This window comes from Ceratina calcarata, unplaced genomic scaffold, assembly GCF_001652005.2.
Source record: "Ceratina calcarata isolate Rehan_Ccalc_2016 unplaced genomic scaffold, ASM165200v1 scaffold93, whole genome shotgun sequence".
Classification (NCBI taxonomy): Eukaryota; Metazoa; Arthropoda; class Insecta; order Hymenoptera; family Apidae; genus Ceratina; species Ceratina calcarata.
The window spans coordinates 30,242-55,755 of record NW_017180684.1 but is presented as its reverse complement, the minus strand read 5'-3'; the positions used below and the strand labels follow the sequence as shown (position 1 = coordinate 55,755).

The following is a 25,514-nucleotide window of genomic DNA, read 5'->3' as shown; positions in this document are numbered from 1 at the left end:
AGGATGTCAGTGTCTACAACGTCTGTATAAAAAGCTTTTCGCCAGCGTCAATAATTAATTGGATATTTCCTTATATACTTTTTAGCACGTAGCTATTTATTATTAGCATTGTTCTTCCGACGTCTGATTTCTTTTTAATTGTAGGAAATGCGTTTTTCTAAGGTATATAAACTTCTGGGATTGGGTGTATAGCCAATATATCCTTAAAAAGAAATGAACGACAGAAAAGTTCCTAAACATAGAAAGGCAAAAGTTTCGAGAATTTAAACCATGGGAGAAGTTTCATTACACAATACATATGTGAGCTTTCTTTTACGAGGATCTGTAAAGAGGTTGCAGTGAACCTTAACGACTGCATAATGAAAACGATGCGTAAACAGGGATAGGAGCTGCACTGGTCCCTGGGACCGTTTTTCGAACCCCACCTCGTGAAAAGTGTTCATCACCGCGAAAAGCTGTAAACAGATCTGCCGAGCGAAACGATTGCACTTAGCAACTTGTATGTACTTCCCTTGACGTTCAAACCATGGTTACTACTTGTTCCTTGATGTTACATTCCTTTTAATGTCCTTCAACTTGTCTTGTAATGAGGAAAAAAGATTTTCCACAGTTCTATTTAAGATAGAAATGAACGGAAACTGCACCTATAACTTTTCTCTGAAACATTTTTTAATAAGCTTTTACAANATAAAAAGTTCCATACGTGGTGTTCTTCCTCTCGACTGATTTCGAACTATTTAAATAAAGAAATATTAAGCGCTCGTACGATTGCAATATTTTTCAAAACACAGTTTGCAAATTCTTTACATATTCACTGTTATTTCCTTACACACATCTTCCTCCAACCTGTGATCGTGAATGGGTTCGATTATACGAAGAATCCTTCTCACTTGAGCAAACAACGGACCGTTTATTTACTCGGATTCAATTTCAAATCACTGTTTATTTTCAATACATTCTGTCAAAACAGGAACGTTCGTGCATATAACAAAAACAACGTCTAAAAACATATTCCCTATATGCATAAGTACCATGCGACGGATCGAGAGACTCTTAAATATTCGTTGCTAAATGAATCGGATATTAATTCAATTCTGTTAATAAGAAAGAACAGGCAGACTGAATTTCTGTAATACATATTCCTATTTGTATGTGTGACAATGAAAATTGTTCCTTAGCAACAGAGAACGCGGCCGATACGGTTTCCCTGCTGATCGAGGCTGAAATTCGTTAATTCGGAAAACGTGCAACGGTATCCGGACAAAGACTGGTATCTTGATTTAATTCGAATTTCGTCGCTAATTATATTAATTAACATTGCAGGATAATATGGCTGGACGATCTCCCTCTGTACCGGGGGGTGAGCTTTGATCAGGGATCAACCTTTGTGGAATCAAACCGGCAATTGTATTTGACGTTTGATATTCAATTTCGCGTTTTCATTTTTAGCCAAGCCACGCGGCACGAAGGCGACGGCACACGGCTCACGTTTGCTTTTTCGACGTTTCATTTTTCGCGGAGCAATCTCGTTCTTTCCCGGCTCCGACACATGTGAGCTATTGTTAAACTAGCCAATTTGTCGCCATTGTTCTTTTTCTGTCCGTGTCTCGCTGGCATACGTGATGACACGCGGGATATCATAACAGGCTGAGCTGAATTAGTTCAAACACATAAAATACGCGTGTCTTTCTTAAGATCGGAGAAAAATAGCAGCAAAATATATCAACGTCATTCGAAACGAAGAAACTGTGATTACTAAAAATCAATGCTTAGCTGCTTCAAAGTAATCTTTGAACATCTACGGTCACGACTGTTCTTAAAGCGAAAGGAGAGAAGGTAACAAAACCCGGAGCTCTTTATCCGCAACAATAAAAGCCCCTCGAGCCTAACTTCCACCACGAATTCCCCCTTTCGTTCGTTCAAACACTTGATCCGCGCTTTCCCCGAAACCATAGGCGAGCCCAAACCAAACGGAGCCAAGCCTAAACTGAACTGCTTGAACGGCGCTCTCCGCCGTTCCCATCAAAGCGTTTGCTTCCGCGAATCAGAGTCTGCGGCGACACAAGAATCCTCGTCGAAACCCGGAGCGCGTTCAGAATCGAACGAGCTTCCCTTAGAGGTAGTTAAAGCAAAAAAAGAGAACGAGACAAAAAAGGAGAATGAGGCATGAAAATCGAGGAACCGAAGGGAGAGCCGAGCGGAGGGTGGAAGGAAGAAATAGAGCGGCGTCGCGATACCGGGCGCGGCGGCCAATAACGCTTCGCGGACCATCCCCGCCGTTAAAATCGCTTAAACCATCCCTCCCACCCCTGCGGTCTAGATTTATCGCGAAAGGGCTTAAAAAAAGGAGCGCAGCCGAACGAAGGACGACGATATATATTCGCCGGTGGCTCAACGGAGTCCTCGCGGGGGGTGGCTTTGTGAGCGTGTACAGAAAGAACGTGGAAAGGGGTTGCCGTGCTCGGTACCGGGGGATGAGAGAAGGAAGAGGACGAAGAAAGGGTCGAGGGAGGGCGTGTGTTTCGCGTGGAGCCGGCGGCGGGTGGCGAGAGCGAGGGAAACGACAACGACCACCCCAATTTATAATATTTATCGCCGCTAGCCGATAATGGAATTTCGCCCCGCCGCGCGTTCACGCGCGTATATGTACGGCCGGCCCCTCTTAAATCCTGAATCGGGACGTATGGCCGGCCTCTATACCCACCCTCGTAATATTACTCGTAAATACGCGCCACCCGTTGGATACCTATACGTTTCCCCTGTTTTTTATTTATTCGTTTTTACTTGGCGAATTTCTGTCTTCTTTTTGCGGATAGGAGGTTTGATGGGAACCGAAATGGGACGCGTGAGAGGCATATGTCGCTGTTCTCAGCGCGGTTACAACAGCTGAATCAAAGCTTCATGAATATATATGCGTTTAAGTCTGACCGCCTTTTTTTAGTACGAATCTTTCGGATTCGCAAATCATATTCACGTTTCGGTGTCGGTAAGAAATAACGCTTCAGTACTTTAATCACTGACGCGCGCGTGGAGATTTAGTTTAATTAATTGTACGTAAACGAACGAACCGAATAGAATTCTCTCAAAGCCTATCGTCCCCGAATACAAGTCCATTCTACGCCGCGCATTGACCGTGCCATGGTCGATAGGAAATCAAAGCCTCTGCATTGTAAATCGGGCAGGAGCTTATCGATTGCCGCGAACGAAACGGAAACCGGGCCGAAGGGAATGGCGCGTAACGAGCGGCTCGCAAATACGGTCCGGCCGCGTATCATCTACATTCTGCATGTATCCCGTTTGTCCGGCCACAGGCTCTGCGTATTACACGCGCCGGCCATGTTTATGCTCGCGCGGATAATGCGTTCCGTTATAAATTCTGGCCCACATTGTAACGCGATCCGCGTGTCTATTTGTGACACGGACAACCGGTTCTCTCAATGGCCAGCCTCGCCTCGTCTCGCCTCTCTCCGGTGTGCGTGTAAATCGTTCGGTCAGCACGCCGCAAACTGGACACGTCGCGCACCGTGACCGGTTCGATAATTAACCCTTTTCAATCTTCGCTCAAATATTGACGAGCGCGTGAGCCGCGCCGTGCCGCCCGGACGGCTCCGAGTACGAGGTTTGACCGTGGCACCGCGAAATTGCGAGATTTCCGCGCGACCGCTCTCGAATCGAATCCCTTTTTATTCATTAATGGGGACCGCGTCGCTTTGCAAAGAGGCAATCCCCTGGGACTGTTTGTTCCGAGAATCTGGGACACGTTCTACCCATACGCGCCCGAGCTTTTGTCGCTTTCACGAACGATTCTTAATCCCACATTTACCGATTCCGTGGGGATCGACTTAGCAGATATTGTTCGACGAACTTTCCTGCTCGATGTCATTTTATTTGCAAATGCCTCCTATTTGTATATTTTCACGTATGTGTTTCGCTCTTGACGTCTGTGTTTGTTCCCTCATGTGTTATATTCTATCAGCGGTCGTTATTATCAGAAAATGGAAACAATGCTAATGCGGACAAAATCTATTGAATCCTAAAATGATCTCCCTATCTCGGATTATCAATTTTCTACAGACGAATCCAAGAGGTTTAAAGTGAAATCACGCCGAAGACAGCCATTAACCGTTGAATACCTCCGGCATTCGGCTCGACGCGGCGCGGTAGGATTGTTCAAGGATTCTTGCAGCGAGCGCATGGGCGAGAACTAGTGCAGGGGTAGGACGACGCTAGTCGAGGCGAATTTCTCGATAACCCAAGTTATTAACTCATAAAGGCCGAGTTAAGGCTCGGGTTAAGGGAGACGAAGCATCCCTCGCTATAATCGCGAATTTACATACCCGGGAGCAAGGGGTGACGGAGATGAAGACGCAACTTCCTTCGCCTCCTCGCTCCCTCGTCCTCGCGACGTTCCACGACAATAAAAGCTAGCGTCCTGAAGTATAATGGTTCCAAGTAGACATCGTCGCGGCCGAGCTACGTGCGGTTGATTAATGACGATGGGAAACATTGATTATTTCGTTCTTTGGACAGAGAATAATGTTCCAGAATTTTTAAAATGTATGAGATGAACGTTAGAACCATGATTATAACATCACTGAAATGTCTGATAATTTTACAACACGAGAGTAACGTTAATAAATGATTTTTTAAAATTTTTGCAAGAATTAGACAAATCTTAATTAGATTTAATATTGTCACTGTGTTCGTCGATCATTAATATTCTCGAGAATCATATTTACCTCCAGAGCTATGAGCGAGCGTACCGTTGTCGTGAGCACACTTGATACTTTGCATTTCTCGAAGAGAGGCGGCGTTTCACTTTCGAAACAATTACGCCCGGAGAGGGCCAGCGGCAACTTTTAACAACACTTTTCTCTTTTTACGGTCGTTACAGTGCGGCGTCGAAGTAACGTAAGCTCGCGTAAACAAGCGCGCCTTACGGCTTAGGTTTAAGATGCAAGTTTTTAATGACCGTCAGTGGATCCCTAACTGGATCGCATTAACGCGTTCAAGCTGTGTATTGCTCGGAGTTAATGGATTTTACAGAATACAGCTGTGGGTTGAATTCACTCAACCGTGTGTACCTGCTGCTCGTGCAATTACAAAATAAAGCGAAACAGACATCTTCGAAATTGAGCAGGATCACCTAATAACGATTGAATCTAATAAAAACGTCGTATGATCATAATTTCTTTATATAAATCGAAGATCATATTCCAACCGAATTTGACCTGTCGATCGCCTAATTTTCCTGGGAATACATTATGGAAGATGGAGGCAGACCCTTGGCACAATAAGAATAATAGCGCGAAGCACAATCGAAACAGGGATAAAGAACGAACGAGATAAGAGTGGTGGCGGGAGGGATGGCGGAAAAGGGTAGCGATAAAGGGTGGGCGAGTCCGTCGAGATGTGAAATGGGTTTAATTAATCTCCTCCTAATTGTGTCAGAGACCTGAAATTTCCAGGGACGTATTAATTTATGCCGCCAAATTATGCAGCCCAAGCAGGTGAACACTTCTGCCATTTCTCGTCCATCCTAGAGTCCGTCGTAATTACACGGAACGTTCGAATAGCTCGCGCTCTTCTAACGCGTCTTCTTTTCTTCAGTCGTGTATCACGGTTTTGCGATGTTTCGTACAGAATTTATAGTCCAAACGTATTAGAACTGGATTATTCGAGAAAATTATACCGACGTATGTGTTTAAATAAAACGAAAGTATGAACGAGTATTTTTTACTTGTATCCAGATTTAATGTCATGTGGCGACATGCTGTATATTTTGATATCCTGCATTAATAAAAAAGATATAATAAATCCCAATACGTTTCATCCTCTTTCTTTGATAACTTAATATTCTCAAGGTAACACACTTTCAGATACTATTATTTCGAATTCAGGGTTTAAAAATTTTCACCTACATAATGCCTCCTAAGCTGATAGACGAACAATAATTCCCTTTACAGTATCAGTGATGCTTAATATAATACCTCTTATACACCAAACGCTTCGTATCCCATTCAGAAAGGATCTACTCGATCGCGGGACTAATAATAAGATCCAGCTGCTCGTTATTGGCATTGTTAAAAAAAGACTTAATAATCGTCAGATTAATCGTGAATATTTCATGACAATTCTTCAAATCCTCGTTTTGAAGATTATTTGAAGGAATCAGTGACGATTATTTAAATGTTGAATAATTTGTTAATAATTTGTTATTAGCAATCGACAGGTTAAAACTATAAGTTAAGTTCGACATAAAACGATACTGCCAAATGAAATTATCGATTTCGTATGATCCTCGTCGACAAGGAGTAAACCACGAAAAAGACAGGAGTTTGAGGGAATCGTGAGAGATTACGACGGGCGTGTGAGTAAATTCTCACTCTTATCGTGAACGAGTGTGCAACCGGGAGATAGTGGCGGGCGGCGGACACGTCAAAGAGAATAAGCGATCAATACTCGATGGCCCCTTTGTCGTGGGATTAGCTCGCGGCTTCAACGTGCACACGACTGCACCGCGGCAGTCCCGAAAAGGGGAGCAAGGCGAGTCAACAGGGAGGAGTGGAGAAATCCTTGCACCGGGCGTAAGCCGCGGTTGCTCGACCATCAGGAACCGCATTACATGGCTGATCCGAGTAAAAATTGCTTCCCCTCAAATAGTATTGGACTAGGTAGTTGAAAAAATGTACGTAAAAATGCATTGTACCAAAATAAAGTCTATGTAATCCTCTATCGTGTCTTTGCACGTAATTACGTGTTCGACTAATCGTATATTTATGAAATAATTGTATATCAATCCATAACATTCACATGCACTTCTGTTTTATATAATTATAATCTACAGACGATTGAGTTCCGAGAAACAAAATAATTGCAATCATATTTTAATGTACCATTCATGTGCCGAAATCTATTTTTATTTCAAATTGGAATTTCTATCGTTCCTCAGTTTCAACATTTTCGTTGTTCGCCGTCGAGATACTTTGCTTGAGAAAATTGTTTCCACATTTTTACGCCATTTCACGGGAGGAAAGGCGCGTCGTCGAAATGAATTCTTTTACTTTTAATGCGCAAACGGCACGACAAGTATCCGGAAAGGAACGAAGTTAAACGAGTAATGCGTCGCTCAGTTATTTCGTTAAATGGAACGAACAAATGGTATCTCGGGTTGTTTCTTTATTTCCAACTTCTGCGGCTCGACGCTGACTTCCCATTCCAATCGTTTCTGGTCATTGTAGAAAAACGCGTTCCTAATTACTCTCTCTAAAGAAATCCATATGTCCATGCATTGAATCAGAAATGCTACCAATTATATTTGCACTAGACATAAAGCAACGTCTAGGAAAATTATGCGAATCTACAAATTCTGAATGCAATGATGACTAATTCCTAATTCAGTAAAATATTACTTCTTTCTATTTACTAACATATCCTGCTGGTGCCATTTTGAAAAACAAGTTTATTCCCATTCGTTCGAACCCGACTGAGAGGATCTACCCCGGAGATGAAACGAAACGATACCAGGATTGAAAAAGAAGAACATAGTTCTCAGAAATGGAAAGGGTCAACGTTCTTATTGACCGCGAGGTTCACATGGACGCGCGCATGTTACCTTCTCGCAGCAGCGTGCCCGACTTTTTTGTCCCGGCTTTCATTTTATAGATGGATTGCCAAGGGTTTACGCTCCCACGACGAACAAGACGCGAATCCTCCATCTACTTCAGGCCGACCAATCCGTTTCCATTTACCCGGGATACTTTCGATTTTACAACATTGTACAGCATCGACGTATTGCCAATCGCATTCTGGTTTGAATTCATTTAAAATGATCAATTAATTGAGATAACTCACTGTCGAAATGCAAAATTCTTCATTCTTTATCAATCAAAAATGCCTGCAATTGATAACGATAATATTCAAAGTAAATGACACAGACTTACAATCATGCGTCAACACCTCATGTATCTCAATATGTTTGTTCTTTATTTCGTTTTAATTAAGGGATTCACCCTTTTTTCATGAGTCAAGCAGGGTCGATGGAGGGTAAAGTTTCATCGTTCACCTGCCCACGCCTATTTCAAACAAATCAACGAGCCTCCATCGGTCGTAAAGATCGTACGTTCGTTATTAACTCGGCAAACAGCGAGTATCACGGAAGACCAATATTTTACGCGGAGAAAGCCCTTCCCCTCGCTGGAACGTCGATCGTATCCGTTTCGAGTTTGCCTTCCGCGCTCGATCCTTCATTGCCCGTGTGTATTTACACCCTCCCTCGCCCTGTTCGGAATTATTGTGTCCCGTTTCATTAGTAACGACCAACTCTTTGACTATAGAGAATAACGCAGGTATTGATTTTACGCTACGGACCGCCAATTAATTAGCGGTACAGTTTTCAAAATGCATAAGTCAGCTTTTTAATGAAATATGGTTTATGAATCGGTATAAACTTTTTAAAAAAAAGTACATCCGACTGATCTACTGCATTCTGCAATGTAGTGTATAAAAAAATTGACAATTGTCATTAATATCACTGTTATTTTCATCGCTTCGTTCAACGCTTCGCTTCAACTCGCGCGAAGCGTCGACAGGGATGTACGGTGAAAATTCCCAATTATGTGGAGGGAAACCGCTCTTTATCCTTGCGGAGGCGCGTGTGGGTGCGCGTGTCTGAGCGTGTTTCAGCGAATACCTACGGCACGCGGAGCCGGTCGATCGTTTTCGACCGGCGAAGTTCGAGCACCCTCGCAGTTTCGAGGGCTGGATTAACGAGTTTCCTCAAAGCGGTTCCCACCGCGCAGGACGGCCGGAGGGATAAGGGTCGAAGCGGGGGTCGACGGAGACAGCAGGCACTGTCAGAGATTCCAGGGGAATGACAAAGTCTCGAGACGATCGTTAAATCCATTCGTAACTCTACTTTGGGGATCTGGTCGCTTTGACTGATGGAAGACGTCGCGGTTAGAACAAATCACTTTCATCGCTAATGCCTCAGACGTTACTCCCCTTTCCGAACGCCGCCTCACGAACGGAAACTATCGCGTATTGCGCTCGACGCAATGCTCGTTGCGAAGTAGAGACAACTTCGTCCATTAGGACGAATTATTTGTGAATCACTTTCGTGAAACTATCGAATGTATGTATTTCTGCCAGGTTTTAAAATAAAATCAACGATTGTTGGATAATATCTTTGCTTTACGTATCACTTCATCGCAAGGAAATCAGTTCCTTCGAGATTCTTTCCAACTGCTTTTACATCGAGCTGGTCTTCAAACTTTCCAAACCCATCACGTCTCCCCTAAGATCTTCGGATAACATCCAATTTTTGCAGCCTTACGAACCTGATAAACGGCTGGCTAACGAATATATCACTTCAAGGAAATGATCCATCGGACCTATCGCCACTTGTTGCTACGACGTGTCTCGAATGTCGGTTCCGGCCGCGAGAAACCGCGATCACGATTCCATTCCTGCGTCCAGCGGTCCATCGGACGCTTCCACCAGTTTCCGTCAGTTCTTTGGCTAGGCGCCAACGCAACGTAACGCAACGTTACACGCTATACTCCGGGCAATTATACATATTGTTATCTTGGCAGAAATCGTCGAGTATTTTTGGATAATTAGGCTCTCTCGACTGCCGACGCGGCGTGGATGATATGTAGAGATAGGTCAGGTTGCGTCATGATTTCTGAGAACGGATTCTATGGAGGAGGAAGAGTGGATTTCGTTCGTTCTAAGACGGAACGATCCAAGTCGGGTGGTCAGATCAACTGGTGATAGTTTGTCTCACGGAGTCTGGCAGAATGTTTTCGATGCAAATGGACCGAGTCGAAGCCGTTTTTGCTTGACATATTTTTCGTTCAAATTTATTAAAGCGCGGCGATAAATTAAATTATATTAGCTTATTCCATAAATATTGCGACTGTGCCAACAAACCGGGCATGGAATACGAAAACGCATTAGCGAGAACATTAGAGGAACAAACAACATGCTTTCACATACATTCTAAAAATTGTTTTACAACTCGAATCCCGAAATGCTTAGAAAAATTGCATTTCAGAACTTTACCGTAGGAAGCATATCGCATTCCGGCGTCTCGACGCTTATTGTTAATGTCCCGTTGCTCCCCACGCGAGCTCAGCCAAGAAACTTGTACCGCAAATTCGCATTCCGCAAACCTCTTAAATTCACCATAACTTTGCGTTATAGTCCTACGTGAAATTCATCCTGCTTGAATGCCACCCCTTCAAACGTAATTGCTGCTAGCGCAAGTGGTCTTTAACAATCCTACGTGCCATCAAACCGTCCAAACTTCGCGCTACTCGTCCCACGGGTCGCATTTGCATGCAATATCATTTCGTGGATTATAATTAGAAAAATTCGAGTTTATTACCAAATTCCGTGAACTCACTTTCCCGATTTTATCAAGATATTTCATAATCGTATAGTAATCGTTCAGTTCTGGCAAGAGAGCTGAAAAACTGAAAGTTCAGTCTCTTGCTCAGGGTTCTTTACTTTACGACGAACGTTTGAATCTTTGGGATCAGTTTTGGTCAGGGATCGATCGTCGCATGGTTGGCCGGGTCGAAACTGTTATCTATTCAGCGTCAACGGTCGAGAGAACGGATAACAGTCGAGGTAACCGGCTCAGGAGCAGGAGGAAAGACTGGCGCGAGCATCCGCCCGGGTGTGCGGCGCACGTAGGTACGGTATACTACTAGGTACCCGAAGCCGGAGGCTGGTTCTGCACTTGGCGTGAAAGGCTGTTAGCATAGGAATGGTTCAGGCTCGAGTGGAGTGGTCCATTGTCGGGTCAGCCGTTCGTGGAAGTGCCATCGGCCTCCGAGTGTCGTATATACTCGGGGAAAGAACACCCAGAGCTCTCCCTCCCTGCCTACCCACCGCCACCTACCTCGTGTTCGTTCCGTATCGAGTGAACGGGACAACAATGGACGAGGAGAGCGCCGGGTGTCCCGGCCGGCTGCTGGATTTTCCTTGTTACACAACCGTCTCTACCCATTGTCCCGGCTGTTTGCGCTTTGCCGCGCCCGTGCGCGACGACGAACGCCTCGCCTTGCCCTGACTCGCTCCAACCCGCCCACGCGTCTTTCAATGGCCACTCGTGAAATGGTTATCCGCTATGGTTCAGAAGTCGCACGGAATATCTCTCGGTTAAACGGCTCGGTCCTTTTTTTTTCCCCCCCTCTCCGTCTCTATTTTCTTTAGCTTCTACCCTCTTTCTCTTTGTCCGACGTCGATACGCGTTCAAGTTGTGGACTCTGCTAGGGTTTCTTACGGTTTCGAGTGCTTTCTGCCCCTGTGCTTGTAGCAGCTTGTTTTGTGTAAACAGTGTTAAGTGTTTTTGAATAAGGTGGAATTCTTTAAACGATTTTTAACATGATTAGTTATATTCAACGAATCTTATACTCGTCTAATTAAAAATGTACCAATGGTATTCTCATTTAATTCCAAAGATAGTATCCACCGCATTAGCGATTTGACGACGTTTTCCCAGCGTAGCGCGGGTCGCAGTAAAACACGTGTTAAGTGTCCAGATGTCTATCACAGGGTTGACGGTTGGTTCCGCGCCAGGCAGCGTTGCGTGAAACTGGGTCCGCGCGTTTATCTCCTTGCTTCGAGTGAGAATTCTTTTGCATATAATAAACTGTCCGCCATCCCTCTCGCCCCCTTGGCCGCCGGCGCGCTTCTGTTTCCCGTCTTTTTCCGCTGCCTCGTAAACACGGCGGATAAAACAATAAAATTATGGAGCGGAGCCAAGCGAAACGCTTGCCCGCTCGCTCGGTTCCTCGCGACGCGACGCTTCTCCTCCTCGTTTCTTTTCTGGCCTTCCCACCGCTGCTCAGCCGCTTCCGCTTCTTGCGCTGCCCGCGTGTACGCGATCCGCCTTCGTGCTTTATTACTGAGTAATTTCGGGAAATAAGCCAACGCGGAAAATTACGCGTCACCCTGGCAACGAGTGTTTTTCTTTCTTTACGCCATTTTGCCCTCTTATCACCTTAAATCGATGCCGAAATTTAGCAACCTTTTTGCGAACATACATATGATGAATTTCGCATTTCAGTGTTGTGGATATTATAAAAATTGTAAATATAAAAATTCAAATAAATAAACATTTTTAAAAGTGTAATCCTATTTGTCAATATTATATCATTTATTAACAATCCATGAAACGAAGAATACGAAAGTCACGGAAGTATGATAAATTATGGAAATTCGTTCGTAGTAAAGATAAAAATCGCACGGAGGCAATGGAGTAGTCCATATTTCCCCGTTTCACCGGAAAAAGCTGGGGTATCGACAAACGCGGCTCTCGTCTTCGGCTGCGACTCGCCAATCGATCACTTTGTCTGCCCTATCGTCGTGTCCTACCACTGCGACACTTGCCACCAGTCTGGCTCTATCGCGGCCTGCTATCTTCCCCCCAGAGCATCGCGCTATAACCATTGCCGACAGATACCGTCCTGGCTCGTATGTCACTATTACCAGCGCCATTCCTCTTTTTGACTCTCCTCGCGACTTACATATCCGCTCTCTCGGATCAGACATCCAGACAAACCGAGGAAATTCTGTTTTTCTCGCCCGAAGCACCTCAACGGTATAATGAATGAACATTTGACACGATTGCCCGATTAAACTAAATGAAAATTCCTGTACTACAAGAATTTATGGGCCAAAGTATAAAAACACGTGTCAAATATTATCTGATGTCCCGCGCTGCTAAGTTTCATCGAGATCGAAATGAGACACTCGCGTAGGTTTAATCGTCAGACGGTACTGAATAAATAACGAGCAGCAGTGATATTTAACCGTTGCCAAGAATCGCGTAATAGAAAATTAATTACGACCTTGTCGCGAGCAACCGTTTCTATGCGCAAATAAAAGGAGTGGAACGTTTAATGTGCCGCAGCGGCGAGGAACATTTTTACAGAATTCCCAGCGCGGCGTTCTTTCTGTTCTCGCGCGACAAAGTTTCACGCGTGCATAGATACGGGTGTTGGCTGAGGGCAACGTTCGAGACGCCCTTAGGCCGTTGTACTCGAGGGCGAAATATTAATTATAACTTTCTTTATTAAAGAGCCGTGTAGTTAGTGACGATGTTTGAGTTTATTATGACAACGGGGGAAGATGATTTAATCCGGGCGATCGATCCACGGTGACGGATTTTATCAGCGCACCGGGAAACTCGACCGTGCGAGTGGTCCACGAGATAAATTAAATCGGAGTAATTAAAGCCTGGTAAAAGTATTTCCAACTGTTTCAAGGCGTGAAACAAAAGATTTGCGAATATTAACTCTTGAAAAAATTATTGTACGTGAGACTTAAGTTTATGCGAAAGGATCAGTTGTCACTTAATAATTATGAATCGACCTTTCACGATAAGACGAGCAGAATTTTTTATGACAAGAAACGGAAAACTTGTAAAGTTGGAACTTCATTCGAGAGGAACGGTATTCGTTACTATCGAATCGTGGCGATCTGGCTAGTGTATTAACGTCACGTAGCGAGTCGTGCGACGAGATTGAGTTTTAATTAATAAGAACCGAACCAATCCGCCCCTTCGAGTTCTAAAGAATATCGAATCCTCGAGGAGTTGTTCAAGAATAATGAAGAGCCCCGGATAGGCAAAAAATTTAATTAGCCCTCTCTGAAACGGTATCGAGAATCCTCGCTCGATTGAAGGTTCAAACGTAATGACCGACTTACGAAGTTAGAAAGATCACGATCAATCCATTTAACAAGTAATATTCTTGATTGAAACTTGTATATATCAATAACGTGGAAATTGATACTAATTTAATAAGAAAATTGATTTCCAATACAGTTTTGCACTCGTTACATCTCACCGTTCGTCGGTGCACACCCTCTCCGCAAATCTTTGTGACATTTTCATTAACCCGGCACGGAGCGGCCGCGCAGGAGAGAAAAGCGGGGACGAAAAAAGGAAAACCGTGAACTATCCAACGCGGAGAATAATTAAATACGCTTTCACGGAAATTCATATTTATACTGGAATCCATTATACGCGGGAGCCTCCACGCGTCTCCCTTTTTCGCTTTCCCAGATGATGGTTTCTCGTGGCATTTACACACTGTTCGCGGTCAGCGTCTCCGTCTGTCCGCGTTCTCTCTACGCCCGGTGAGAGCAGTGTAATTGGAACGCGCCGCGGAAATCAGGTTTCCGTTTGAACTCAGTTACCCCACGGTCCACATACACAGTTTTCTTCTGTGACAACTATTGAGAAACTGCGACACGGAATTTGACAAACATTTTTCAAAGGGAATGAGTTTCACAATAAACTGCAGAGGAGGCTTAATTTTAAAACTACGTTCCTCCACTAAACCCACGTACTTGCGCCAATTAAAGGGCATCGTGTAGCCGTGAATATCTCAGTTATAGCAATAACAACGTTACTGTCTAGAGAAAAGAATTTATACCTCCGGTAGTAGCTATGTAATACGAGATTGAAATGCGAAATATGCGTGTGCGGCTCCCTGGAAATACGTTTTACACGGTTTAATATTCATTCTCCGACTTCTTGACTTCGAGCACGATGCGCAAATTTCAAATTCCAAACATTAAATAGCTCACTTGAGCAGTGAAGCACGCGTTTCATAATCCGAGCAAAACAATCTGGTCGCGTTTAACGTCAATTATAAATTACTCAGATGTACAGAATTTAATGAAGAAATAAAAATGAACTTCTACACCCTGATTAATTCGAGCACGTGATAAATAAAGAATCGCATGATGAAATAATCTTAAAATAGATCACGCAACTAACATCTTGTATTAATATCACAACTATTGCAGTGCTTAAACGCTGTGTAGCTGAACTGTAGTGAACTGCTTCGAGATAGTTGTTTCACGCATACCAGATAACTACGGCACTCATTACGGCTCATGGCTAAGATGGGAGTAGGCAACGATTCGGAGTCAAGTTCGAGCGTGAACTGTGACTCACTTTATTAATATCATTCGCTACGAGCATTCAAGTATTATCCCCAAGTCGATTATCGAGAACGCTTTCAGGAAGCATTTCTCATTGCAATTAATATACTGCGATTTCCAACAATTTCTGGTAATTCACTAATTAAATACAGTAAAGAAATAATTAAATCTGATCACACGTAGTAATTTTCATATCTTATTCAGATATGTAACAAAATGTAATATATGTTCTTTACCAACGATTTCTACTTCGCCCATTCTGCATTTATGCTCGTTGAAAATCAGCAAAAATATCCAGAACACGCGTACATACGTGTTTCATTAAGCAAGCACGGCAGTTCGCCTCTCGTATTATATTTCGGCCCATTTAATCGTCCCCCGGCACGTCTAATTGGAAAAAATTATTCCATGTAGCTGGCTAGTTCGATATGGGAACGGGACTAATAAAAATTCATCGTCGCGTACGCGCGCTTTGCTAAATTGCCGCCACTCTCATTCACCCCTTTCCCTCTTGTTTTTGCCCCGCGCGCGTCTGGTACGAGTGCACGCGTCGCGACGCATAATAGAAACCGTGGATGTCATGGAGAAAGCTGAAACACGGAGGAACGGGAGGGACAGAGCCGATGGTCGAATTTCCCGACTGACTCGATCAATTTACTTCTCGCTGGCGGCTGCATATCAATGCGGCGCGTATCCGTCACGGGTAAAATCGTCCGGCGAAACAGGCGGCTAATTAGGTATTCCTGCCGATGCTCGTCTCGCAGGGATGTCCCCGTTTGCCGATTTAAATCCTATTAATGTGTTCACTGACGCGAAGGGACATGCCACCTCCGACGCTCCATGGACTTTAATGCTTTTGGGAGAACTGCTGCTCGATCTGAATGACTTTCTGAATTTTGTACTTTCCATTAAATAGAACTCATTTGAAATTATAGAAAGCGTTTCTTTGAACGAATGTACAAATATACGTAACGCTATTTTTTCCTGGTTTCTCTACTAGTGTTCGTGAATAAAGTTTTCTCGTAAAAGCGGGACACGAAACGATGTGGCGTGGAAAAATCACTGGATACGTCCTGGCGAAACAAATAGCGGGAGTTGTGGGACGCTAATTTTTTCCGCGCCAGACGTGAGCCCACGATTTTTTCCCCGTCCTTCGGAACAACAACCTGCGCGCGCGAGAAAATATTGCGGCCGAGTTTTAAGCCGTATTGCCTCGCGCTTGAAATGCTCGGATTAATGGAAACTTAACAAATCTGTCATGTGTCTCGCAAGAGAGCACACATTTTTTTCGCTAGACGAAGATAGTAGTATTGATCGAAGATAATATTTTTTCCATTAAAACAATCTTTACAGACGTTTACAAGAGTCAAATCATCATCGGACTACAAGAAATTTATCGATCAGATTGCAAATTTAATTACCTTAGTCCATCCCGTTCTACAGTAAAACAGAAATAACACCCACGTGTTTGAAAGCCAGCAACGGGCGTGCATCGCGCAAAGGGAGAATTCGTAACGTTTGAAGCGTTGTTTATTTAATCAATTTTCTTTTTCGATACCATAAAATTGTACACCCGGCTGCACGTTGGAAATATCCAATTAATCCCAATATTCAAATATTGAACCTTCCAAGAATTATTTACACATAATACAGTATGTAATAACACGGAATCAGCTTTCCGTTCCCGTTTCGTGGAAATCTCTCTGTGCCGATCTGAGACGGTAATAAAATAATTATATGGTCAAACATATCAGTTTCCTATTAAACTTGCTCCGCGAGGTATATTTGTTTATCATACATCGACACAACCGCTTCATCAATCAAGCATCTCATTTTTTATATTTCAATTTCCTTCACTTAAAATACGTACACAGATATTTTGAGTGCTATATTATTTACACGATATTTTTATTTCACACTGCATTTTGTTTTTACCTCTTTCGTCCATACGATACTACCATTCAGAGGAAGTGTTAAACTGCGATCAACGAAGAGGCATCATTCAATATAAATGAAATTCTTGAACTTAAGGAAATAGGACACCTAGCACCCACAAATATTCGAAAAGCAAACTTTACTAGCGACGGCGTTGTAATGTCCCCATGCATACACGCTAACCGGCGACTTTACTATTGCAAATTGCCATCCGGACGTTTTTATTCAGCCATTCTCTTCCCGTGTAGCTAGCTGCCCGGCCTCCTCCACAAACCTAATCGCCGCGAGTCGTTCCAGCTAACGTTACGTCCCCGGATTAAATTTCCACGGGGTGCCTTCCGATCTGCCTCCCACGCCAACGCCGTCTCCGAACCGCCCACCCGTTCGCCAGGAAACTATTTCACTCGCTGACTCTTCAAACATCGCCTCTCGTCATGATCGTTCGAGCCGAGTCGATAATGCATACAAATTGTTTATTCACTATAATAATTGGTAGCATTGAGAGACAATAATGAATGCAGAAAAGTAAGAACTGATACTATTAAATGATTTCTGTAAGACAGATGTGGAGTACAGTGAAACGAACTTTCTGAATGAAAAAGAAATTCGAGTCGCTGGAAAAAAGAGAATCCGGGTTTCACGGTTGCACGCGTAGAGAAAGCCAGCCGAGCGGCACTTATTTCAATACTTTGCCACTTTCGGGCGTAGGAACGATGCAGTGGCAATTCGCGTGGCTTTGAGCGACCGGCTGCTGCTCGCTCTCGCCACGATTATTAAAATGCACTTCATCTGAGAGACTCCGTCCCTCCGCTCTCTCGCAAGCTTCTTTATACACTATCTTCATCTCTCTGTCTCTCTCTCTCTCTGTTCTTTACTCGTCGCGGAGTTCTTTCAGCTACTTACTCGTTACACCAAGACCAAAGGAGGTGGAAGACAGCGTCGGGAGGAGACACACTGGGCGAAGAAAAGAATACGAGAAAACTACTACCGAGTGCACTTTCCGCGGGCTTCCTTCCTTCCTTCCTTCCTTCCTTCCTTCCTTCCTACCTCGTCCGTACATTGTAAAGGACACTTTCAATTTAAGTTCGCCCCTTTGCGAGCTTTTCGCCCAGAACCCGTTCCGGACCGATCAAAGAAAATCCTTTCCCGTATTGATTAACTCTATGCTAGCGTCAGGATGAACCGCCACCGGTGGGATTCACCGGCTACGTGGCCGGACCTGGCCTCGAGGAAATGGATACGGTACTCCCGGTGTTGGAAGTTACGGGTATAACATGATAGGGGATTAATTGTTTCAGAGATGGATTATCCGATACTAACGATGGAAAGGTAGAAAAGCGTACGGGGTTAGGCACATAACCGATATTGTTGGTAATAAAGAAATTACAAAAGGTACAGCTTTCCTGATTCGCAGATCAACGGTAATTAGATCTACGTTTAATAAATATTAAATTAATGTAGCCTGCTTATTTCCAAAAAATATAAATAATTCTAAATAATTTTCTGTTATTGTATTTTTTTTAAATAATCGTATTTATGAAATGATACGAAATTATGTAAAATTTGTAGTTATTTCGTATAAATTATAATGTGTGTAATCAATTGACGTTAATGCACGTGATCGTTATTTTCCTTTGCGAACTGGAGTGATTTCAATATTTATTTGATTCGCATCAGCCTTGTTATTATTAATTTCATCCTCACGGCAAATAGAAGTGGAAGGAAGTAATAATAAATCAGGAGTATATTTCATTTTCCTGCTACGTTCCATAATATTTATCATCGCGTGGATGATAGCACACGACTTCACCGGCGTGTGTTTTTTTTAATTTTTTTATTTTTATTTTCACCCCAGGATTTCTCTTTCGCGGAAAAATAACGATTCGAGTGTAATGCGATCGGGAACATCCACATGTTGACGTTCGCATGTCAATAAATTCTGGGCCCGGTTAAAAAATATTTTACACATTAACCGACGCGGGATGCGATGAACTAACTCCGACGGTCTTGTTATTTTTTATCAATCACATACAACATTCAATGCTGGCCTTTTTTTATAACCTCCCACGGCCTTAAATAACGAGGATACGCGACGTGATGAATTAACGATATCGGGGATCGGAGGACTGAAATATGACACGACAAATAGAGTTTTTGAAAAACTCCAAATAAAATATTTACATGTTGTTACGAGCTTTTAATCTAACACTTAGCTTTCAAATTTTCAGTGTGCACAACGTGTTCATGCGTATCCACCGGGACTTTGAATCAGATATTTTCGAATGAAGAATTCAGATTAATAACGATTATATGTGAACCATATGAGAAAAATGATCACTATTGCTTGGAAATGTATGAAAATGATTTTTCCTAACTCGAGAATATTTCGAGAATTTCTGTTCCATATCAAGGAATATTAACCACCGCAAAGTACAAAGCCCAGTTCTGCCATATCGCATATCCTTCCGTCGAGCGGTAAAAACTTTCATTTAAAAATCCGCGCGGGCGTGCGGCGCTTACACACTCCCGGCGGCAACACCTGCGCTCGCTGGATGTCGGAGACGGTGAAATCGTATTACTAGTGCATTGTGGAAGCTGAATAGGCCGCATTAGAGCCAACGAGGTTGTACCATCGACCCCTTTCCCTGTCTCCGTCCTGCACTCGTACACTTTCCTCGTCCCGTATCATTACATCCCGGCATGGCGCGGCTCCGTCGTCGTCGCCTCCTTCCTCTTCAACCTTCAGCCCGGCACGGCGCTTCCTTCCCGGTGGAAACCGTGCATTCCGACACCCACGACTACCTCGTTCCCCAACGAGCATTCTACCGCGCTGTTTACGGACCAGAAGCAAGATAGGAAACGCGAGGCCCAGGGAATTCCGGAAATTTATGGATCACGTAGGGGCGAATTAACGCTCCTTGCCTCTTCGATGACCGATACTTTCTTTTAATAATTACTCGGAAATTTACTTTCGTATTTTTACGATAAATGTTGCAGAGCTTCGATTCCGACAATTTTTAAATTCTAGAGGAATTGAGTTTGCCAAATTCATGTAAATTTGCAGATTTTTAGTGATAATTACGACATGTCAATAACTGGGTCAGAAGAATGAAAGAAAAGTACGATGAACAATTGACATTTCTGCCTGGGATGTAATAACGCAGTTGTTATTTACGAAGGCGAATAGCCAGCTCGGCTGAATTGGTTCTGAACGCAACGAGAATGTGACAGTCAGCGTGCATGCCATGCAAAAATGAGAATATTATTACACGAGAGATGATTGGAAGGGACTGCGTATCTCGCTTTAAAATTCGAGGAAATTATAAATATGAACTACGTGTTTTTCGCGAAACTGTCCATTCGATATTAAACTAGCGAGAAACGTAAATGTCAAATTGAACGCAGTTCCTATTTCAGATACGCGTGGAATTTTTTAGAATTAGTACGGTATTTCTGACTGGCAATAATTGATATTGATAGAATACACGCATGTGTAGTATTTGAATTAATGCAAATATTGAAATTTAGTTATTGAAATTCTGATCACTTGGAAATATCAATTGGAAAATAGATTCATTCCCCTTTTTCTACATTTTTAAGGACTATTGATATGAAACAACTGACATAACAGTGAAATGACACTGACAATTGTACAATGCATAGGAGTGGCTTCTGATGTAACTCACCGAAAGAATATCGGTGGGATTTCATTGCCAAGGGAAAGTCGGAAGTCGTATCATAAAAAGTTGGCACAGGTACACCTTGAATAGAAAGGCTAAAGAAAATCGGAAACCAAGCGAAGATTTTTACGATACCATTAACTGCTCCCTTTGGCAGCGAATACACGAGAGAGAGAGAGAGAGAGAGAGAGAGAGAGATATTACGGTGAGACAATTAATTAATTAAAAAATAATAAATTATTCACTCTCGTAAATACGAAAATTGAATGTACAGAAGATATAAAGACAGCATGTAAAATATAATAAACCAAATACAGACTGCAGGTGTGATCACATAAATGCTTGATATATATAATTCAGAACTTCTTCCTTAAAAATCCTACTTGGTATAAAAATCTATAGCCCAATTATCATACTGTAAATTTTTCTATACTTTATCATACGTAATTCTAAGTGAGACGTGGTAATGTCTATCGACACCGACGACAGGGCAAGTTCTCACGCGAATTGCGGGAACAGCACACGCGAGCGCCTGCTGCGAGATCAATCATATTGAGCAATAAACCGTTGGTGGAAACGATCACACCGCACGCATCCCCTACTGTGGTGGTCGCCCCTGCGAAACTCCTGATTGGATTATGTGCGATGTTTACGGTTTTCCGTAATTGATCCTTTGACCATCTGTAAAATCTGGGAAGGAAATTGGAACGGTTGCCATTGGTGATACGATCGAAATTATTGGAATATCGATTTGGTTCCTAATCGAGTATCTATCTAACTCCGAAAGATATAATCATGTTTGACATGACGTAAAAATAAAATCTGGTTAATATAAATTGTGATCTTTGATGGTGAGACCAACAATTAATGGCTTGACGTTTAGAAAAATTATGAAACTACTAATTCTGATAGGAACGAGGTGAACGTTGTGCGAAGCATCTGTAACTTGGTCTGACCGTAGCTCGTGCATAAAAATACCATGGACCATATTCTAATAAAGGGTAAATCGAGTCCTACGAGACGACGGCGAACCTAACACCGTTCGCTTGAAAAGGCCGAACAAAAGAAAAATCGATCGTCTGCTAGGAGATATCGAGACGCGTTCACGCGCGCGAGGTTCCATTAAAACCGCCGCGCCGTTCCACGCTCCTGAAACTGACACCCACCCTGAAAAACGAGAGTGTCGTTGCAGTTTCGAGAGCACCGACGGAAAAACAACGAAGCGGCGCGGGCAAAAGCTGAATCATATCCCGACAATGGTGGAAAAAGGGAATTCGCGGAAAAAAACTGGCGCGGAAAAAAGCTGGTCAGCGAAAGAAAAGAATTAGATTTCGTGTTACACGATCGGATATACGGTATAAAAGAAAAAAGATTATCTGTACAGCAGGGCGCATTTATGCTCGCATAAACGAACTATTCATGTTGACAGGAATTGAGAAGTCGTCTTTTTTGATAGGTTTCGTTACAGTACATTGTGATATCGGTACATAAGTCAACTGGACGCTTTTTTCTTTTAATTCATTGGATACAGGTCGTTAAAATAATTTTGGAAACATCCATTCGTGTTTGAGTAACAGGATTCTGTTATAAACGATATAAATACAATCGCGCAGGGAATTGGATACTTAAGAAGAAAGATTTAAGCACAGTTTGCGTTCCGACCTTTTTATCGTTCACTATGAAGGAAACTAACAATCATGAATTCAAAGGGGGAGATACAAATTGCTGGAATTCGAAGCTGGAAATGAAGTCCTTTAGAGGACAAACGAGACGTGTGCTAAGGACAGAGAGAAACGAGGGTAAACGGAGGGTGGAAAGGAGAAAAGGTAAACGAGTAGTCCTAGATACGATCCTTTGCCTCGAGTATTCCAAGACGCACCGGTGGGAAAGTGGTCCCTCTCTTTTTTTCTTACCCCCCGTTTCCCCCGAATCTCTCTACCTCTCTCGCTCGCTCTTTCCCAAGATTTTTTTCCTCAGTGGAAAAGTTTCCGGCGCGCAAAAGGCGACAGAAGAACAATACCTCGGCGCGCGAGTAATTGCTTCGGCACAAGAATGCAATATTCCTCTGTCTGCAACGATTGCGAGCGCATTTTTTTTTTTCTCTTTTAAAGCCGGGGTTCATCCCCTCGGTGACGTCCGCATGCCAGTCTGATGTCTTATTACCAGCAAGAACTCGCGTCCCTCCGCGTCTCGGTGAATTTAATACAAACACCACGGAATAACGTCGTTGCCTTTCCGTTTCGCGGAGCATTCTTCGCGGAATAGTTTAATAAATTGTCTTGATCCATGCGCCACTTTTAGCCTGCCTCCAGAACATAAAAACATTCACTATTGAATACTGAACGCTCGCGCGAAAAAAATTTCACTTCATTTAGAGAATTTCATGTGCAGAGAAAAATAAATCTTTGTATTTCGTTTAAGGGAGATATCGAATAACATCCTCGATAACGAAAATATTTTGACGTTCGTAAGAATCAATATGAAACCGACTGCAAATATCTCTCACAGAAAAACTATCTGCTATAATCAAAAGATACTAGAATACGTGGAATAATATCCGATGATACATGCAAATCAAAAATATATGTACATGTTTTTTGTTAAATTTCGAATACATATAGAAATTTGCATGTTTCGCGATTTTCATGAAGCTCGTTTGAATTGCAAGTCGAATAAAAATCAGTCCCGACCCGCGGATTACCATAATATCGTTTTTATTTCCCCCGCCCCCGCGACGTTATAATTCCGTCGTTGCGAGGAATTAATACGACGCGGTACCGTGAAAAAGGTCAAAAGAGGCTGTAGATGGCAACGTCTTGCGGCGACGTAACCAGTTTAAGAGAGCCTGCGTTTATCGTCGTCTTTCATATGTAGATAGTGCCGGATGACGACGTTCGCCGCGTCGGACGAATAATTTTCAATCGAGGGGGAGTACTTCAGCCGACAGGGAAACGGCATTGGAAATTCGTCGAGGAGAACTCGATGTCGTGAGAACTCCTTACGAGGAAGGAATAAATTGAAACTTTTGTCTCGGGCCCAGTGGTTACAAGCTGTTGAGAGATAACGCGTGACGTTTGACTCGACCAAATCTGACGTTGGACGCGAACGAGGCATAGGCTTCCGCGTGCTATGCAAATAACGTATCGTCACTGCGAAATTTATTCATGGGCGCGACCACCCGCTGTTGCGCCTTCAAGGTTCACCCTTCGTTGGTCTCCCTCAAAATCGTAATGAATTTATGATCGTAGAAAAGTTAGAGCCCGAGTTAATCAGCGAAGCGAATCCAACTACCCTAACTTGTTCATTTATACATACCAATATTGTTCAAAACCTGAAGAATATATGTATAATTCGAAAATACTTCAGAAGTATGAATGCGATCTTTCAACTTTCAGACGAGCAAGATGTCACAAATCAAAGATCAAAAGCCATTGTGCAATACCCAATTACGCTCACTTGCCAGCAATTTAATTATCTCTTAGAACTATCAATCATTGTCCGAGTCAATTGAAATCTGGTTTGTAGCCAATTTCCACTAACAATGATCGTATAGTATACACTGGCTTCAAAATTTTCTCTTTTACTAATAGTACAAGATATTTTAATAAAAAAATAGCCTAATAAAGTAACGAATAAAAGACCGAGCAAGATGTATCAGGCTATCCAATTTCATCCAAAGACAATGAACGAAAAAGGACGGTACGAGGGTTAAGTACTAAAATGCTCAGACAGACATTTCACCTTGGGGACACAGGAGACAAAGTCCAGGTTTCAATCGGAGCATTAAGCCGCAGGTAGCCTCGTGGTACCGAGGAAGGCGTGTTGATTACCGTTGCAACGCGTCTCCAGGAAACAATGCGGACAATTTTATAGCCGGTGTACAACTAGCGCTCCCGGTCTCCCTTATACTTGCCGGGAACAATGGGTATTATGTAGCGTAGCGCGCACGCACGGAAATGGACACCCCCCTCCTGTTCCTCGGACTTGTTCGAACTAGTTGTAACTCACTGTTCAACTGTGCCCCGTTGACGAGCTGCGCAACAATTACGCTAATGCATTGTCCTCGGTTCCTTCGGCTAACGACTCTAAAACGATCGACGCCCGTCCCTCGCCGCCCCTTCCGCCCGGATCAATTAGACGCAACCCGGATTTGAGTCCGACTCTACTGCTACTCTAACGCTTAAAAGTTCACAGCACTTTATCATTGTCTAGCAACTTGGGAATTTTGTATTTGATAACAACGAACTGTAATATAATTAAAAATGAAATATGAAATTTATTATAATTTGTCTTTTGATAATCTATATATAAGCATTAAGTGAAGAAAATCATGCTGCAAACTTTTGGTATCCAACAGATTTTTAATCTATTGAAACTTGGTTTAAGGATGTATTGGCTATATACTTAAACAATGCTAACATGTTGAATTTGTTATTATAGATTCCTATTACTATTAAAAAGCTAAAATTATAGTGATTTCAAATTTTTCATAGGTAATAGTATCACCTACAACTTTTATTCAAAGCATTTGTCGAAATTCCGCGAAAAAAAAATTTTCGATTTTTCCGAAATTTTTCCAAGGGGTACCCCTTCAGATTTTGCGAAATTTTCGTTTTTTGCCAATAACTTCCAAACGGATGGACTTAGGGGGGCGTATTTAGGCTCATTTTGTAGAGGACGACGAGATCTACAATTTCCATGTAAAAATTCTTCGCTAGCGTCAATAGTTTACGAGTAATTTGCAAAAAACCGTTTTTTTGTTTTTCGTCCATAACTCGTAAACTATTAATGTTAGCGAAAAACTTTTATATGGAAATTGTAGGTCTCGTCGTCCTCTACAAGAAAGGTCCTATGCAATTTTCCCGTATCTCCAAGGGTTTAAGAGTTATTAAGGAAAAACGAAATTTTTTGTCAAAAGTTCGTCGTTTCGAC

The 25,514-nt window shown here is 42.8% G+C and overlaps 1 protein-coding gene across 1 annotated transcript in view; it reads right to left on the bottom strand.

Moving 5' to 3' along the window:
* Window positions 1-25,514, bottom strand: part of LOC108631695 (uncharacterized) — a gene marked incomplete at its 5' end in the record, with an annotated part of 145,436 nt that overhangs the window by 98,308 nt on the left and 21,614 nt on the right. The gene's annotated exons all lie outside the window — the stretch shown is intronic.